This window comes from Chroicocephalus ridibundus, chromosome 1 (assembly GCF_963924245.1).
Source record: "Chroicocephalus ridibundus chromosome 1, bChrRid1.1, whole genome shotgun sequence".
Classification (NCBI taxonomy): Eukaryota; Metazoa; Chordata; class Aves; order Charadriiformes; family Laridae; genus Chroicocephalus; species Chroicocephalus ridibundus.
This window is the reverse complement of record NC_086284.1, coordinates 151585959-151606249: the sequence shown is the minus strand read 5'-3', so window position 1 is coordinate 151606249 and position 20291 is coordinate 151585959. Positions and strand designations below refer to the sequence as shown.

The 20291-nt window shown below is 41.3% G+C and overlaps 1 protein-coding gene across 6 annotated transcripts in view; it reads left to right on the top strand.

The window, feature by feature from the left end:
• The window catches only part of CALD1 (caldesmon 1), a 197231-nt gene that overhangs the window by 78936 nt on the left and 98004 nt on the right, over positions 1-20291 (top strand). For all 6 annotated transcript variants that reach the window (XR_010074028.1, XM_063358913.1, XM_063358887.1 and 3 more), the window contains one exon: positions 645-738. The gene's annotated coding sequence lies outside the window, so the exon portion shown is untranslated. The remainder of the gene's footprint in view (positions 1-644; positions 739-20291) is intronic.

Here is a 20291-nt window from a genome sequence, read left to right as displayed (position 1 = left end):
TCTTTGCTGAGTGTTTTTGGCTCATTTAGAGTTGACCACTGTGTGTACACAGATACAAGGGTGTTTCCCCTGTACCTCTTCTTATGAACACTGAATTCAGTTTGCCCGTAGAAATTAATTACTACTAACTCTTTCCCCAGCTCTTTGTATTGACTTCAGATTTTGTTATAATGAATAGTTTTGTATCATCTACAGACTTTGTTTTCTCACTGTTTATCTGCTTTTGCAGGGTGCTTTTATCAATATGTTGAATACTACAGGCCTCAGTATAGATCCTTAGGGAAGGAGGCTGGAAACCTTGCTTTGTTGTGAAAACTCGCCGCTGGTCCGATGCTTTGCTTTGTCTCTTACTAATCACAAGAGAATGTTCAGCTTAGCCTGTATCAGCTTCACTTCTTAAAGAGGTTTTAGTGAGTGACTCTGAGAGATTTTGGGAAATCAAAGTCTGCTTTGTCAAACGCTAATTTATAGAGCTGTTGATAGTGGGTTTTGTCAGTCTCTTGCAAAATTTTTCTGTTTTATTCCATACTTTAAAAACCCTTTGTAGGGATGATATTAAAGAAGACTTTACCAAAGAAAAATGAAGAGTATACAATAATTATGCCATTGCTAAACCATGTTCTTTATTTTTTATTTCTCTACAGCGATCACCTCTATTTTCTGGAGTCATCATTCTGAACTCAGCAGCAGCTGGTTTGTTACTGAAAACCTCAGAATATTTCCTCTGCTTGCCTTCCTGTGAGTATGATCAAAGTAGTTACCTCAGATTTCTTTGCGTGTGGTATTCAGAAGGTTTTTCTGTATTGGGTTTTTTTTGTTGTTGTATTGAGGCTTTTATATTGGAGGGGTTTTTGTTGGTGGTGGTGGTGTTTTTTTTTTTTTTTTTTTTTTTGCCAGTGTACTTGCTTGCTTTTTTGGGGTTGATCCAAATCCCTCTGAAAATCAGTGGACAGCCCTGCAGTTCAGACCCTAGACTCCTACTCCTCTGGGACCACTGTCAGCAGAGATTACTTTCTTCAGAACTGATAGCAGATTTAAAGGAATTTATGTTGAATTTTATCTTCAAATCAAAATCCTCGAATTTCACAGTAATCTTTTTGTGGGTGTATGGCCATTTTTTAAATAGCTATATTTATTTCTCCACTGGATTTCAGCAAGTTTTTTGCTTGCAGTGGGAATCTTAAATCATATTTAAGATCATGCACTGTTGGTGTTACTGTCCTGATGTGTCTTATGCTCTTTTTAGAGCAAGCAGGCTCTGAGGAGTCTGAGAGTCCAAATAACCGTGTTTGCTGACCATTTGCAATGTGTAAGACTTAAACATTTTTTACAAACATCATACTTTCACTGCCAGAGCACGTGAGTGCTCACAAACCATTTAAAGGAAGTGTTTATAATGTGCATAAACTTCAGCCCCTCAATGTATGGAAATTCCAGACTGGAGACAAACCAAGGACCGGCTAGAAGTTTAAGTGGTGCCTATGCCAGCAGGCTGATGGGGTCAGAAATATTACACCAGGGTCAAGACAACTCCCTTAGATACCACCATCTTCAGTTAATTCTGGGTACAGCGAGCTGCTTATTCTGACTGATGAGTGACCATGTTCTCTGTGTGCCTTGCCCTCCTCTGTACCTCTGCTTCATTCCCCCTCTTTTTGGCAAGAGCAGTGTGGAGGAGGAGAGAGAGACATGGTGGCAGGCTGAACACTGGTTGCATTGCCTTTCATCTCTGGCAACCTTCTCTCCCACATGAGGAATGCTGTGTCTGAGCCTATTTTAGCTGGTTTTGTCATCGTCCTTGGGGAAGCAAATTTAACTTTGCCTACACTTCTGAGAAGGTTTGTGCAAGTGCTGAATGGGCTGATAATTGTTGCAGGCTGTTCTCTGCGCTGGTTGCTATTTCGGAGTTCCACATTACTGTCGAGCCTTTGTGTGGGGAGTATTTAGGACTGAAGCCAGATACAATCTGGGATTTCCAGTTTGTAGGAAATTTTGATATTCCAAAATTAGGATTTCTTTCTAATTCAGAACCTGCCTAAATGTTCTAAAATTTCCCATGACACACTTCTTCAGTGAGATCACTGAATTTAAGTTCCCATGTGCTTCCTTGGGCAATGCATTTATGAGGTACGCAAATACCTTAAAAATTTGACGCAAGGAGAGGGAGGCCATACTGTCCAAAAGGAAATGGGATCAGAAATGCAAGTGCTCTCCCCCTGTGCCAGCGATAGGATATTCAAAGAGAGCAGTGACTGCCCTCCAGAGTTTTTCTGACAGCTCAGCAACTGGAGTTGTACTTGTCGACATGTCTGAGCGTGCAGACTCTGTGGTGTTGAAGCAAGTCACATCAGTTCCTCAAAACTGAGATCTCTGCTCCAGTGTATTTTTGAGCTGGTGCTAATGCCTTATTTTGATGCATAAATTGCATCTGAAAATCTGTCCTTCAGTGACTCATTCATCTAAGTGTAGGACCTAAGGTGAATGTCATATGTCTCATGCTGCAGTCTCCATAGTGTTTGCATGGCACTTATCAAAGTGGTGGAAGAATTCTGCCACAAAGGAAGGAAGGCAAAGTCTGATAGTGCTTTCCACACTTAATCTCCTCATTCACATTGTAAAGCTGGCTGAATAGGAGGGTGGTCTTTAGGGGACATGAATGAAAATGCCATGAAAAATGCCATTGGTTGCCTTTAGAAAATCATTTAAGCAAATGGTGTGGACCAATACATTCATTTGGAAAGGAAAAACACAAGCATTATCTCCATAAAATACTGGAAATAAGGCACATCTCTTTATCTGAGTATAAAAAGCAGTAATATAGTTTAGTATTAACATGACAGTCTTGTAACTCTTCTGTGAGTTCTTGAATACAGATAAATCTGACTTTGGAAGACAATCTGAGACATGCTTATATAAATTACTTTCAAAAAGAAGCGATACCCTATAAGGTTAAGGTTTAAAGTCACTGGATAGTGATGACTGTTTTTTATCTTCCTCTTGAAAATGTACATTTTGTTAAAAGGCAAGATGTTTGTCATTAGGAAACATTGTGTGAGAAAGGTTTTGGTCAGCTTTTCTCTTAAATATTCAAGACTGAAAGCATTACTGTAGAGTCACTTTTTGAAACCCTTAAAATCATAAAATGGTTTGTGTCAAAAGCAACATCAAAGATCATCTAGTTCCAACTCCCCTGCTATTGGCAGGGACACCTTCCACTAGACCAGGCTGCTCAAAGCCAGGCCTTCAACACTTCCAGGGATGGGGCATCCACAACTTCTCTGGGCAACCTGTTCCAGTGTCTCACCACCCTCACAGTAAAGAATTTCTTCTTAGAGTCTCTGAAGACTTATTTTTCTATGACTTTATTGTGATGAATTATACTGAGATGAATGTAGGGTCTTCCTTCTCTCACCTGTCCTCTCTGCTGCTTGGAAGAGGAGGTGCAGCCACCCCGTCTTACCTGAGTTTCCCTGTAGCTTCTAGGACTTAGGTGACCTCTGCTTGCAACCAGAGCACTTTTTGGTAAAAGTTCTTTTCTGATAGATGAGAACCTCTTGGCTTTTTTGTTGTGCTGCATTCCTGAAGAGGTGTTCAAGCCAACTATTGGGAATCAAGTTTAATACCAGGGGATCAAGCTCAGGAAGTAATAGTGTCATTCTTCCTGATGCACTTTGCAGTCCTGTGAAAATGCAGTGGCTACCAAGACCAACTGGTGGGCATCTTTTGCTAGAAAAGTCTCATTGCTTGAAAGAAATTTGGAGCTAGTGGGCTGCTGAAACAAAGAAAACCAGAGCATCATTTAGATAGAGAAAGTTATGCTTCATCTTAGGGTAAACCAAAACAAGAAAACCTGCTGTGACTCATCCAAAATTTTGGATGAAGAACATTTTTTTTTTTTTTTTATTTTCCAGGAATTACACCACCTAGGAATTGTAAAACTGACACATTGAGTAGCTGAAGAGAAATCTGCTTCTAATAAACCATGCCTTGCCAGACAGAGGTTTAAGAACATTTAAAAAAAATATATATCTGAATAAGCACAAGGATCGTAGTAGGGGCAGAGCCACTGCTGCGCTCGGAGTGAAGGGAGTGGAATTGATTATCTGCATCTTCCCAGTAGGTAGAGAGCAGATATAGCTCGCTGGAGAGGATGTGGCAGGAGCGTGCTGCGCTTTGGCTCTGGTTGCTGGCAAGGAGTCCTTCAGAAAGCAGTGCCAAGCACAGCTTAGGCACAGCAGAAGCTGTATCTTACTGTCTTCTGCACAATATTAACCTTCTAAGGCAGGAAATGCGTGCACTCAGGGAAAGATAGGCTGGGAGCTGGGATTCCTCAGTCTTCATTGACAACTGCTCTTTCTCAGCTGCGTCGCAATAAGCTCTCCTGTCATTTAAAAACTGCATTACTGATACTGCTGCTTTGAACTTCCCAGGGACCTCGTTCACTTGGAGTACGTAAGTTTACAGAGCAGACCAATCTCTTTCTGATACACGGGGCCAATTGTTCAGAACCCTGATAGTCATTATACTGTGCAGCATTAAAAAATAAAAAAAAAATAAGAATCCCTACTTCCCAGGATGTTGTGAGATTTTCCTTGCATATATTTCAGCGGTGCTTTCGGATCATGGGATGAAAGAGCCTCGGTCAAATACTTCTAGATTATCCAGAAGCGGGAAGTAGCTGAAATCTCAAAAGAATATCTTGTCTCCAGCTAATGTTGTAGACTCAGGTGCCGTAGACTCAGGTGCCGTGGAGGGTAGCCTCAGAAGCGCACCAGCACTGTTAGACATTTATCTGAACTGAGCTTGAACTCCCAATCTCTGGAAGTTCCCCCTTGCCTGTTTTCCAAGAAGAGCCTGATCTTTGCAGCTCTTTCTCACATGAGCACTGCAGGTTTGGAGCTGTTAAGTCTTTGGCCTGACTCTCACTTTCGCTAAAGTCTCTTTACACAGTTCAGGCATTCTGCTTCAGGGATCTTAAAATGAGAGTAGATGACATTTAATAGCATAAATGAGAAACAGGTCCCTAAAAAAACGAAGTGAAATTGGCCTTTCCTAAATTGTTGAGTGCTGACCTTGAAAAAACCCTTAAAGTCTCTGCAGGCAGACTGAATTTTTTTTAGGAGAACAGATACCCCAAACTGCAAGAGATTTACCTGAGGCAAGTGAGTTGTGTTGTGGTTTTTTTTTTTTTTTCTAAGAGAAAATTCTTTTCCATTACACTTGGTAACCCACATGTCTGTCTTAAAGCGCTATTTATTTGTCACAGAACTTCAGAACTGTTGGTGTAATTTTTACTAGTTTTAAACATTTTCATATATTCTGGTTATGTGAAACATATTAAAGATTCCATTTGTAGTTTGAATATGGGGTGGTTTCTTTATGTGGGAGGCAATGTTTAAATATGTTTTGAGAAGGGGGGGCAAGAAAAGCTGTCATCCATCAACTGGTATTAAGTCCAACTTTGAAAGTTTGATACAAACTGAATCTGACTGTTAGTGCAGACATGATACAAATTAGCTGTGACTTTATGATACCAGCTGTTTCTCTGACAGGGTAAAAGGGCACATAACTAGAATAGCATCTTTTGTTGAAAGCTGTGTTTCCCTTTGTTAAATGTGGGAGCCTCAGGCAAAAAATCATAGTCCTTAGTTATGTGACATGTGCAGTCTGCAACATGTTCGTGGAGCTCGGAGGGCTTTTTACTGATGTTTTTCAAAGACAGGGTTATCATAAGTGTTCTATTTTCACTAGTTTTATCACTGAAAGACAAATCTCTGTCATGTTTTTGCCTCGTGTTAAAACTGAGAGTAATCTAAGTGGTATTTTCCTTACAAGTACAAAGAAAATACTGAAGAGCGAAACCAGAAAAAAGTCTGCAAAAAAGAAATCACACATTTTAAAATAAAATTTAATTTCATTAATTATTTTAATTAATCAATTCCCTCCAGTTATTTTTGCTTACCAGAATTTTCAGTTGTAGTTTGTTGGTTTTTTGGTTTTTTTTTCCCATAAAAACTAAGTCTACAGAGTCTTAAACTAACAATCAACATTAACTGAGTATAGTTTCTTGAGGCAGCGGATTAGTCCTGACACAGATGCGGGGATGCCCGAGCCAGCTCTCTGCAGTCACGTCTTGGGTCTTGACTCATTTCTGGTGCTAGGTGGCTGTGCGCAGCTTCCCCGCCATGTCCAGCGCCTGGGCGAGGGGGGTGCCAGGGGCTGTGGGGATGGAAACGCAGAGCTGACGCACCTGAGGAGCTTTGTGTGGAAGCAGCTGGGAGGGTTCCTTTGTTTCCAGAGCTCATAAAGCCTACTCATAAACTGAAGTGGCTCTGAGCAAAGCTGTTTGGGTGACTTCACATCACTGTACATCTGCGTCCCCGCTGTGTATCTGTATGATCTTAACATATCCCCTGACCACCTCAGGCAACAGGTTGGCTGTAGCATGTAACTAAACTGAAACAATGTGATTTATTAAGCAATCAAATTAATCTTACGTCTGGCACTTGACTAAGAGCCAGTAAGATTTCAGAATTTATTACTACAGGTAACAGACGTACTCCATTTGAATCAATCAGGAAAGGAGCACTATTAAGAATGGAGTTACGTTATTAGTATACTAGCGTTTAACTAGGAGTACTATGAGGAACAACATTTAGGCTAGAACTACTAAGAGAAGCAAAATTCAGGCTGAATATTTAATAAACTTTCTTAGATGAATGGTTATCAATGTTGATGCTAAACTGAAAAAGAAAGCATGTCAAAACAGGTACTTTTCAGACCTGTTTTTTTTTTTTTTTTTTAAGGGGCCATGCAGTAGCTTTAGAACTATGAGCAGTGTGAAGGGCATTGCTTCCAGATTGTAAGTGGTACTCCACAAAGGAAGGATGCCACTGCTAAGATGAAAGTGGGAAGCTTCTCTGCAGACCATAATTTTAATTTCAGACAGGTGGCAGTTAGAACAACTTGATGATATTTTGGCCGTGTCAGAAATTACCGCACGAGTCCTGCATATCTTTCTACATGGAGTAGAGAAGCCTCTGTATAACCTACTGTGTGAGATGGCAGAGCAGACAAACCCAAATCTTAATGAAGATGCAGAAAAGAAAAAAATATGTGGACATAGAATTGTAGCAGGCATATGAGTGAAAGGGCAGAGTTAAAAGTGTTGGAAAATACTAACTACTACTGATAAACTTCTTGGAGTAAATTTAAAAAATAAATATATTTCAAAGGGGAAGTTTAGGATGTAATAGCTGTTGTGTTTTTCATGCATTGCTGGTGATAATGTGAAGCACAAAATAGAAAATTCCAAGCGCTGATAAACAGGTCTTTTACATTTCTGTTGCAAACATGCAATTTTATTACCTAGCATCTGTTTCTGAAATTATGTGAAGTATTTATTTAAAATGTTTTACCGTGATAGTTTAAGTGACTAGAGAACATCTTGTTTTCATGAATGTATAGAGTGGTATGTCAACAAACAAAGGTCCCTACATGACATTCGAAGAACAAAACCCAACCGCAAGAAGTTCTACATTCTGAATTGATTTTTTGATGATGTAAAAATCCTCTTGGCCAGCTATCTGGTTATGGTTATATCCCTGCAAACCTGGAGTATCTCCAAAGAGAGCTTAATGTATCCCTTCCATTCATGCAACCAGGCTGAATATGGGAGCACAGGGCTGGTTACAGATGCAATTAAAGTAAAAATGTGCAGGAGATACTGCAGAATCTGTTTATCACTAATGCACAGTAACCATCAAAAGGAAAAAGATCATGTGGGAAACTTAAACTGGTAGCATTGTAGCAAGCAAATGGTATGCTCTCAAATGTGTGATAGCTGCAGAAGCCATCATCACAGTTGAATTTTACAGCCATAACGTCAGAACCATCATAGCCTCTTGCAATATCGTGTTCAGAACATCTCGTAATAAATTCAATAAGAGAAGGGATGCTAGCCCTCAAATCCCAGAATTTAAATTAATCTTTTCATTCTCTGAAAGTACATTACTTGTAATGAAAATGACATTTTTCCTCATTTTGTGTTTTAAACTGTTGAGTTGCTTTGTTCTGAACTTCAATTAAGTTGCCATATTCTTCTCCAAGGCGGTTACGTTCAGTGGTGAAATGATGTTGGCTCCTTTGGGTACTTGGGAGAGAGCAGCCAATATATTGTCCTCAGCTGGTCCAGCTGCCTCACCTCCTCTGAGGGGAGAGGAATTTGTGCCAGTGACTTGAGTTACGGTCAAATAATTGGGTGCCATTTCAAGGAGGCCTAGGACTGCTGGAGAACAATCTTCATCCATGTGGCAGACAGGAGGGTATTCCTCGTGTTGAGTTGCTCTGGGATTTATGGTTTATGATAAGGAAAGTCCCTTTACTTTAAATGCCCACTGTTTTGTAAAATGCAAAATGCAAAATGACTCACTGTGTGTTTCATGTTGTTACCCCTCTGGCTGGCTCACTGCTACCCTTATATTTTTCTGTCTCTCAACTTGATTAATTCATAAGGGTCAGCGACTGTTTACTTTTTATGGTTATTTAGTACCACACTCTATGACTTGTCTCTTTGGAAGACTCTGCAGGCAAAAACTCTATTCTGTATGAGTAAAAGAAGGGAAATTTGACCTTGAAAGTGAGTAAACATTACAGACTTGGTTCTGCCAGGCAGTGGCACACTGAACATTAGATGAGTCCTTATATAGTTTTGTTGATGATACGGGTTCTTTTCTTTTCCCCCTTTTCTTTCTTTCCGTCCCTTCCTTTCAATTTCCTTTGTTCTTTTACTTCCTTCCACCCAGCCCAAAGCAAAGGTCTAGAAGCAGTGGTCTTGTTCAAAGTACGGAAGCCAGCTCCAAAACCAACCAGATCTAATCTTGCTTCAGTTTTAAAACCTTGCTGGAGGGAGCCAGAATCCCTTTACTTAAATGACTTAATTTGCAAGCAGTATGAATCATGCAGCAACTGCCCAAGCTCTGGGTAGAATATATTGTACATATGTTTGTTCTTTAGGCAGTAAGAAGAGAATACAGAACTGGAGGTCATTTGAGTTACAACTACTTTGGGGGAATTTTTTTTTTAAAAACATTCTTTCTAACAAATGCAGTTTAAATGGGTTTGTTTATATGGCGTGGAATTGGAAAGGCCCAAACTAACCAGGCTTTGCACAATGTGGCCTTCTTCCAAATTAATCTAAAATATTTTAATCCCTCTGGAGTTTCTTTATCCTCTGCATCTGTGCTATAGTGGAGACACATTTTTAACATTTCTTTGAGGAAAATTACCTTTCTTTCCCTCCAACTGTACTCAGCAAGGTCAATGGAGCACTGTTATATGCTATTTAAACATCTGAGATTCATCATATATCTGCACACCAGAAAGAATCATCATAAAATGTCTAATGAATCCCGACTGCTAGCCAAGCAAGGGAGTCCCCTTACGGATACCAAGTATTAGAAACAAAGAATACATGCAAAAATACAGTTTTTACACTTTAGCTTTATACAATTAAGAATTAAAGTGCCCCTAAAGAAGGGGGCAGGGAGCGTTTGTGACCCCCAGAACAATTTTGGCAAATCAAACTCTGTTTGAGCCAAATTCTGAAGTTGTTGCATGAGCCAAGATGGTTGCTGGGTCTGCCTGGGAGTAAGGGGTCTGCTAGCCCTATGGGACCAGCCAAGGCCTGAGCGTGAGCCTGGAGAGGCTTCTCGCTCCTGGGGAAGGAGATGCTCCGAGTCACAGTTGATCTCCAGAGCCCCTGGCTGTGTGCCTACACTTGGTTTTAAGGCCTTTTTGTTTTCTAGTTCAGTAGCAAGTTTATGGGACTGAACTCACTTTACTACCCAGGAACTGAAATACTGAGGGAGGCCTAGGTGTTGTTTTTTTTTTTTTTTTCTATTTCAATTTTTATAAAATTATTTTCCAGGCATTTCAAAAGCCAGTGCTGCTCCTTCAGCTGCCAGTAGTTCCAGTCAGTCTGAAATGGCCACAGGGAGCAGGTACAGCTCTGACCTTTTGGAGGTTTTATCTGGAAAACTATTATAGGGGGCATTTTAATATGAAATACCATTCTATAACTGTTATACTGTTATAGATGACACCAGGGCTGGTTTAATACCAGAGTTTATTCTAGACTCGTTCTTCCTTTGCATGCTGCTAGGTCATGAAGTTCAAGTAAGCAGTTGAACCTTTGAAGGAAAACTGATATGCTGAAGGCCTCTGTTCTGTGAAGGCACAGGGGTTTTACCATAGTTTATTTTCCTCACCACTGCAGTCCTGCAGGGGCTACAGAGAAGTGAGTTTCTCCGCTAACCTGCTCCAGGCCGGTGTTGGCCTTGTCCTTAAATCCTGTTGTGCTCCATTTTCCCAGTTAGAACGTGCAGGTAACAAGTGCTCGTCTCTTGCACAAGGGGCTGCAGGGTTGTGGGGTGACATGCCAGGATAACGGTGGTCTGAATGAAATCATCTGCTAAGATCAATCACCCCAGGCTCTCCCTGCTTTTGAATGAAGAACCATACCTACCCCAAACATGCTTTCTCCGTCTTTTCATATAGTCAGAAGTATTTTGGGACCATTGCAAGCCATACAGTAATGGAATAAATTCCAAATGCAGCAGGAGACCACATCGGGGGGAAAAACTCATTAAGTGCCAAGGGCATTTCTTTTTACTTTTCTTACTGGGACTGGAAAATATTCCCTAAATAATACATCTGGATATAGAGGAGTAGAGAGGGAAAAGATGAAAAACAATCCTTTAAATTCAGTAGGAGCCTACATTAATGGCTTGTTTAATCTGCCAGCTGGCACAGTGTTGACTTCTTGCTACACATACTTTAAGGAGACCTATGTAGCTCTTGGAACCAAGTTCATATTAAGTTGTAGAAACTTAAATATTAATAAATTGGCAGGACTGCTTTTTGGGACTTAATAGAAATCAAGAAACTGCTTAGTCATCTCTAAAGATATTTCTGTCTCCATTTAATGTAAATACCAAAATAATATGGATTTAAAGCAGTAGCAAAGATAGTAAAAAGTCAGATCTGTTCCGAATATGTGCCCTCTCTGAAGTATGTGCACATCCTTCGGACTTTGCAATCATATGTGTTCCTATTCCCTATACAACACTTTGCTTGAGGAAGAGTTTTTCTAATGTCATTTGTGACAACATTTTGTTTCAAAAAAGTATATTATGAGTTTGTGTCTTCTCCAATGCTCCTTGGCCAGGAGAAGAACTGGTGCCATCTTGCCATCTTTATGTAGATTTTTATTTGGGGTATCTTGCAAATGGTATCACTTAATAGGTGCTCTAGGGTATATTGCACATGTATTTTATATGACTGTAAGTGTTCATGCTTTTGTTTTTTACCTGGCTTTGTGTGAGGGTATATAGGTGCAGTCGAATGCAAACTTGAAGCGCAGTGTCAGCTATATAACTAACATTTATACTTTCTGTTCCTAAAAAGTTAGGCTACATCAAGAAGCGTATCTTCTGTTTTCAATTACTTTCAGCATTGGAAAAGCAAACGAGAAAAGATTTAACTGCAGACCAACCTGTCTTTTATATTTAGGGAATCCTCTAATAATATCTGAAGTGACGCTTGTCAGTATTTACAAGTTATAAAGGTTTGATTTGGTCCAGGTAAGCAGTGAAAAGTCTGTCTAGTTTACTCATGTTTATTTATGAATTTCAGATCTGGCTTTTATTTTCTTTGTTCACCTTAAGGTTGCAAGCTACTTTCAGGTTTTGTGTCTGGGGAATGGATTGTAAAAATCCTCCAAGTTTGCAAGCATTATGATCTGGGATTTTAGTTTGATCCTTTTCTGTACCTCTTTCCAGAGTCTATTTCTTTTTTCAGGCCTCTTTTCCCATCCTTGCCTTCTGTTCCCTTGCCTTCCTAATGCTTTTTTCCACATATTTAATAGGGTATCCTTGCAGAGATTGCCTCACTAGTTGTACGCTACTCCTTTAGAGCCATCAGATCTGGTGAGTTGTGAAGCATCCACCATCAGGACGCCTCGATGCACACATGCCAGTCATAAGTGCAATTATTTCTGCTTTTGTCTTGTTGTCTTTTTTCCAGCTAGCCCATAACTAAAGGTGATGCGACTGAGTTATGAAAAACAATTTGCTTAGTAATCATAGGCTGCTTTCCTATTTGTAGAGCATTTACAAACAAATTGGAAGTTTTCCTCCCTTCCCTCCCCCTTCCACCTCTGTATTTCTGGTTTTGGCCAACACTTTTTAGACATACAGCCCCGCGCTTTGGGTTGGCTGTGAAAAATGTGCTTCATGTGCGTTCAGTGCCCAGAACATAGCCTGTGACCAGCCATGTGTGCTCTGCGTCTCATTCTGAGCTGGGTGGACCTAACAAGGCAACAAGGGAGGCTGGCGGGGAGACCCCATAGGGGTTTTGGATCTCTGGGGAAAGGTAGCAGATAATGCACAGTACAGTATTGGGGTTTTTTTTCCATTTATTTTTTGAAGGAAAATGAAACATTTTCTTTTCTGGACCACACAGGCATTGTCTAAGGCACAGTTCCTAAAAAAATTAAACAACTGTAAAATTTATTGGCTTGATACAGTGCTCAAGGCTAACTTTCCTTTGTCACGTTAATACAAATTAAGTCTGTATGTCTGCGTGCTCTCAGTATTAAGTGCACGGGATACTGTCAGGCCTCACCTGCCTTGTTTAATTGACTTTGAGCCAGGTTCTGTTGAAAGTTTTGGCGATGCTGTTCCCCTGCAGGGTGAAGCAGTGCACAGTCACACGCAACATTACTGATGTACCAGTGCGTTGCTGTCACGGTATTTGCTGGCATCAAATGTTTGTGCCTGAATGTCTAGATATCAATCAGATTACTGTCAAGATTATTCAACAGCTTCTCTATGTGAGTTTCATGAAGGGAGCTGGCAATATCGTGATCTTACTGTGTCAGGTTTTATGCTGGCTCATGCACAGCGTGAAAGTCTGTCATCTTGCCTATTGATTTTTTTTTTTTTTTTTTTTTTGTAAGAAAACCTCACTGCTGTTGGGTTTTCTGGCTTGGTGATATTGTTGTGTTAATGTTTCCTTGCTTTTGGCTAAACTTAGCATAAAGTGAGGTGTACGATGTAAACTTCAAATATGGCAAATGGTTTGAAGGGCACCTATTTTGCGGTATGCTGCTTGAGATATCCTGTCAAAAGGCTCCGTTTTTGCTGCCCTGCTTTACCTCTTTAAAGCAGGCACTGACCTCATGCTTCAATTTTCAACCAAAATGACACAGAATTGCTGCTCATTAGAGATAAATTGATATAGCTACTTGGCAGGAAAAAGTCTGGGTTTCATTTGTAAAGATGACTTTAAAAGTGTGAGCTGGAAAAGCCCAGTAGAAATTTCTGGAGCTGGATCCATTCCTGGTGGAATTCCACAGATTTCCATGATGTTCTGCCATTGAGTAATTGGACTTTCAGCTGCAATGTATCTATCACGGTGTCATGCATTATGTCTGTGCAAACTAATTGTATAGGTACTGGGAGGGAAGACGAATTAATTAAAGTTTAAGACAACAGGAAAGACCTTGAACATTTATCATTCACTTCTTTTGAGGAACTGGTTGGATTCAAAATACTTAGTGTATCTTAGGGTGCAACTAGTAAGAACAGCAAACCAATGAATTTTTAGGGGTGTGTTTTTTTAGTATTTCTTTTTCCTTTAAAAATGCGGGGATGGGGACTAAAACTTGGTATTGTTGCTTATTGCTGGTTCAATAGAGCAAGTGAGACCCCTCAATTCTCATTAGAGTTTATGATGCTCAGCACTAGGCAGAGCTGGATGCTAGGGCTGCGTGTTTTAACAGGAAAAGAAAAAGGGTTGAAAATAAAAAAATGCAGCCACGGTAAGCTGGCTGCATTGTATCTTCATATTATTTTCTATTACTTTTTTATGACTGACTATGTAGCTTAATATATCATGATTTTGTATTTTGAAATACGTTCCAGAAAACATGTGGAGTTCCAAGTCTGGCTGAGTGAATGTTGCTGTTGGAACCTTACCTTAGACTTGCTTGAACATTTTATTATTTTTAACAGCATTACCTTAGCTTTTTAATTCAGAACCTGAGAGATGCAGAGAAAAGAGTGTGAATAAAGTGATAAAAGCATTCATAAAACTTACTTGGATGCAAATAAGTTCAGACAACATGTTGTTGAAACATTGTGAGCATGAAGGTCGACAGGCGTGGTGCAAGGGTAGGACAAGAGGGGAGCACCAAATGAGAGGGCCGGGAGCAGAGTAGCAGAAGTCAGTGAGGCAGAGAGGCAGATACTTCCCATCCTTACTTGTTGCTGGCCCTGATCAGCTCCTTGCCTGGAGGGGGAAAACCTGTCTCTTTAGCAGAGAGGCAAGTATGGAGAGCTGCACTGCTGCTGCTGGCTTCCTTGCCAGTTCCGGTGCAGAAGAAATGCTCCTGCACTTGGACGGAGCAACATCTTCCCTGGCTGACGCCTGCCCTGCTCCTAGCCCAGACCCTCTGCCTATTGCCAGAGCTGTGACTGTTGCTCCCAGTGTGACCCTCTGCTTGTCATGATGGACACCAGGCCACCCTTTGTCGTGTCACTCTTGCCTGCATCATTGGGTGACTAACTCCCCTAGGCAAGAGCCCTCAGCATGCTTTCTGCTCCTGTGGCTTGTCCTTCCTCACACTGCTGTGGTGGTACCTTGCCATGTGGGCTCATTGTGGCTTTGCACGTTGACAAGGGACTAAGAGCATCATGGTGATTAGCACTCGGTGCATGGCCATCAGCTGCTGTGGGCATTTCTGTCGCCAGCTGCACCTCCATTGCACCTAGCTTGGCCCCTCTCCCAGGTGGTTGCTTGTCCCAGCTGACACTTGTGTCACTACATGTCTGTCCTGATGCAAGCTCCACCAGGCACACTTGCATCTACGTCACTTCCTTCAGAGAGGAGGCAGGCAGTGGGACTAGGACATGCGGTGCATCCGTGATGTCTACCAGCTGAGCTAGCGTGAGCTCCCTCTCCAGAGGATGTGAAGTCGGGTGAGAGCATTGACAAGAATAAGTAATTTTTCCTTTTCTCCATGCCTTTAAAGGCACAAATTGAATGGACATCATGTGGCAGCTTTATTTGTTTAGGTCAGAAATTGAAGACTGGCTTTTCCATAGTTGTGGCAGCTTCTTCTGCTTGTGTGATATTCTTCCCCATGCTCTGATTTTTCTCTAATAGAAATTGATGTGAGAATTGGCATTGCCATTTAGTAGGGCAAGAGGAAATGCATTCTCTTCTTTAACACGCCTTGGTCATGTGAGCTGGACTTAACCTGTTTATTAGTGATGATGTTCTGCTCTTTCCTGTTACTAAGAAACAAATAGCTCCTGACTGAAGGGTGTTGGTGTGGGCACTGTTTTTCTGCTCTTAGAGATTTCAGTGAGAGATGAAGCTGGCCAACAGCTGGGGCATTGCCACAAGTTTCAACAGTCAGGCCACAGATTTGGGACAAAGAGTGTAGGAGGACTAAATGCATGATATGGGCATTCTTGTGATTAGACTGACAGGATGAAGCTGAAGATCTTCACTGGTAGAAGCAGATAAAAGACAAGGGTAACTAGTGAATTATATCCCATGAGCCTGCTACCCAGTGTTTGAATGCAGAGAAATAGTGAAGGAAAGAGCTCATTTTGGGACTAAACAATTCTACAAACCGTTTTGTGGACTATAAAATCCCTTCAGTTTCAGTGTGCTTTGTTTTTTGAGATGGAGGGGCTCATTGTCATTACCTGGGATATCTTCACTTCTATTTAAACAGTAGTAAAGGGCAATGCAATTTTCAGCTGCCCTTTGTATCTGCAGCAAAGGCTAAGTATTTCCTCAGTGCTAATGATACGAGTAAAAATAATTTGTTTCCCACAAGTAAGCATTGCAGGTGTAAAAGAAAACATGCTTTTATGTGTGTGTGCACAAAGGTATGAGAGGATGAAGTAGCTTATATTGCCATAATCTGAGATCACACCAGTTTCCAACATGCAGGGTAAGTTCACTGATCTTTCGTAGTGTATATTAGATGAATTTGGCCTGCGAGGGTGGAATCCAGTCCTGATTGAAGTCTCTGGGAAGTCTGCCAGGGATTCCAAGAGGACCAGGATTTCAACTCTAGTCTGTATATGAATAATATTTTAGTATCTTCTGATCTTTGGGGACAACATATTTGAAATACTTCAGAGGACACTTGAAGGGGAGAGTCAAGGGTCAATCCTTCTAACATGAGAACCAGTGGCTGTGCCAGCAGCTTCCAGCTATGTCTTGTTTCTTCCTTTGTCTGCTAATGGGAAATGATAGACAAATGTCATCGAGATCAGGGGTGGGACCCGTATATGCAAATCCAAATGTCAAGAGAAAGCTCTGCCTGGCCCTTATGTCAATGTGCACTAGGAGAAAGATGAGGAAGGAAGTGGGAGGAGTGGAAATGGCATACCCACACTCAGCCTGTCCGAGGGAATAAAGACAAATGGGGACTTTCCATTGCAACCGATTGGCTCTGAGATGATGGGTCCTGCTGCTGCACACTTAGAAGTGTATTGCAGGGTTAGCAGCAGCACACTGGATGTTTGCTAACACATCTGGGATGGTGCAGCTCTGTAATGCTCCTTCCCCAGTGCTAAATCAGATCGTGGATACGAGACATGGGCCTGAGCAGGTATTTAAAGCCATGGATCTTTTAGTTGCAGACCCAAGGAGTGAACTCTGTGGCAGGGACAGTGTCCTATAAAAAAAACTCCGTGTCAACACTTTCATGTTGTTCACCCTGCGGAAGCAGGAGCTGATACAGGGCCTGGCACCTGCAAGGACATGTGTGGCACTCACTGTGGGAACCTATGCTGTAGCCAGGGTGAGTGAAACCTGTTCATCACCTATTTGAATCAAGGGCCTGGACCATGATGTGGTCCTGTGGTCCATCAGTAGTTTGCAGAGCAGCACCTGGGAATCTGTATTCTATGTAATCACTACATAGCTCCCGAAGTGTGATTTTTCTGATGCTAAGTATAACTGCACTTGGTTAGTTTGCCATTGATAAATTGTCCTTGGAAGTCCTAAGAAGCATGGTCAGATGAAACAAGGCACAGGCTAGATTGGAATAAAACTGTGTGTTCACATGACATAATAGATTTATTTTGCTTTAAGTCCCAAATGAGCTATTCTGTTTGGGAAGGAGTAAAGCTGCTTGATATGAGTGTGTAGATGTGCATGTGTGTGTGTATATATGTATATGTAAAAGAGTGCATTATCTGCATGAATACTTGTCCAAGTTTACAGCAACAATTGCAGATGTGGTTTTACATGAAACGAACATTACAAACAAATTTATGGAGGAAAGAAGAGACTCTTTAAACATATGCTTTACTATTGGTAATACATATTCCACATCTCAGATTAAAGAAAGAGCACGCATGAGGTGTTAAAAAGGACAAACCAATCTGTTGAACTCCACCTTTTGACTTCAATGAAGCTGCACCTCTTTCTAAAAGATCTGAGTGGCACTGAATGCTTCTAATGCAGAATTAAAAGAGGAACACGGAAAATAATTTCCAAACGTTTTTCTGACAAATTTTCATAGAAAACAGATTTATTTGTTTTGACTGAAGATAGATTAAGGAACTGTAATTCTCTCAGATATTGCAGTAGAATGCTTGTCATGCCTGCTTTTCATGGATGCCAGATTAAACAAGTCACACTTAGACAATGAGTGTTGCTTGCTGAGTTGCTCTCAGCTGCAAAAGGGGCAATGAAGAGGTCCTGTTTTCACTTCTGAGGTGGAAGAGATATAAAGAATGAGCAATGGTCGTCCTAGGGATACAGTGGATGTCATAGCATGTAGCCAGCTGAAGCAAAACATTCTTCATCCTCCTCACTGACCGTTTCCTTTACTGCCATTTAAAAGGTCCACACCTCCGCACCAGGGCTTTGGGACAAGTGAAGTGGAGACAGCTGGGAAAACGGGACATTTGGATTAATGGGGTACAACTCACAAAACTGCTTACAGTCTCAATTCATGTCAAGCTTTAATGAGAGATTTGATCTTTTTTTTGTGGTGGTATTAAAAAAATAAAAATAGAGGGAAATGACAGAATAACTTAGGTCTTGTGTTACCACTTGATCCTGCAGTTGAGGACAGGTCAGAGGTCCAGCTGTATGCGTGTAGAAAACCTTTGTGTAGGTGGACTTGGAAGTCTTCCCTTTGCTACCCCTCTGTCATCTTCCTGACAGAAAGGATTTCTCTGTCACCTTTGTTCAGCCCTTCTCTGCGACGGACATTTCTGTTTGTAGGATACGGGGTTTTTTTAGTATTGATGTTACATCTAGTGGCCAGGACAGAACCCGAGGCCTGGTTGTGCTTTAGCCTTCTACAAACGCACAGTGAGAAGAATTTGCAATTGGTGGAGATAACATAAGGACTAAGAGATACAGAATTGACTAAGGCTCAGTCCCTAAGGCTACAAAGTAATTTAAAGATAGAACCAAGCAGGAATATCCCCAGTTGCTGCATTCATCCTGAATGCTAGGCACTGGGCCATGGTATCTCATTGACCTCCTTGTTCTGCACTGTGTTACTTGAGTTTTCCTGGAAATCCTACCTCCCGCTGCTCAGGATGAGGAAGGGAGGAAAGGAGGGAGAAAGATGCTAGGAACTGGTCATGGTTTCTTTCATGGAGAAACCTGATATTGTCCTTTTTTACTACTCTAGCCTTTTTCTGTGCTTCATGTGGGTCCCAAAATTTTTGCCAGGTGCCACAGGAGCCCAAATCCCCTTGCTCCTTTTCAGGTGAATGAAACTATGTTTGACCTCATCCTTTAATGAAGAATAGGCCAAACTGCTGAGAAGGGGGTCTGATAAGAGCTCTGATCCGTGCTCTCTTGCATGGGCAGTCATCACAGCTTGCAATCTGACTGGTAGTTGTCTGGGTGAGGCTTGCCCTGGGCATCCACATCACCAAAGCAGTCAGTGATCCCATGTTAAGGAAACAGGCGTGACTTTCAGGCCCTTTGGGCCTGAAGGTCACCAAGAGGAAATCTGCAATTGTTTCAGTGTACTGGGAGGGGAAGCAAGATGGCATGTGCTTGCACAATGCTGTCACCAGCTCTGGCCAGTGTAGAGCCCTGTGCGACACACAGCCATGCTATATTAGGGAATATGCTCTGGCTTGACGTTTCTTGGCTCAACTAGGTTGAAGCTTGTGTAGAGGCTCAGCATAAACATCACAGTCTGGGAGCTCACTCAGTGTAATGGAAAGGTGACTTGCAGGTCTTGAAAGAAAGACGTTTCTATTTGTTAGAGACCTGAGTAGCAGTTTGCGTTTTCACTTGCTTGTTACCAGTCTAGCTCACCTGTTTTTAAGCCCCGCTGTGAGCTGAGTTTTTTCCGAAATCAGTGCTCGGAGCAGGGTGAGGACAGTATTAAATTTGAGCCAGAGCAGGAGGTTATTTTCTTCCCCACTCTGGAATTATACAGATATGTAGTTGTGTGTGTATTTCAACCTAGACAATTTATTGTTTGCTTTCAAAGAGCATATTCCTGTTAATTGATATTAAAATATTTAAAATATTTTGTCATATTTCCAGTTACTGTGCCTTTCTCTGATTTTGCACCTTGTTGGAATTTTAAACTCTCTCATAGGGCGACACATAAAGGGGAGCGGGATTTGCATGTGTGTGTTTCGTACCAGGAGGGATTAAATGTGGCTGTTCTTGAAGGAAGCACTTTTTAGCAAGACAATGAAAAACTCAACAAATTTTAGCAATAAGCCATAGTCGACTGAAGATCAAAGGCGTTATGTGAAGTGCAGAGATGAAAAGGAGAGAGAGAGACTGGTAGTGCTTTTGAAATGAAGAGTGTTTTTGCGGGGAGATAATATTTGCAGGGCACATACTTCGCTATGGTTCTGATTCGAGTAATGTGGCAATGCTCATAAATGTTGTAGGTAAGTTATTTTGCTTATCTGTCTTCTCTTAGTTTTTCTTACCATGCCTTCAGGAACACCACAGCATTCATCAGACATCCCATGATCTAAAGGTTCAGTCTCAGAATCAAAAGAGATAGGGACCCTGAGAAGACCCTTTTAGGTGAGGCTGTGGAAAATCTGAGTCCTGAGCAAGAATTATCTAGAGTAGTTTCTGAGAGGTACTTTTCTTTCTTTCTTTCTTTTTTTTTTTTTTTTTTTTTTTTTAAGCAAGGTCAAAGATCTTTGTACTGTTCTTCCACAGATCCTTCTTCTAAGTCTGGTGGTGGAAAACTC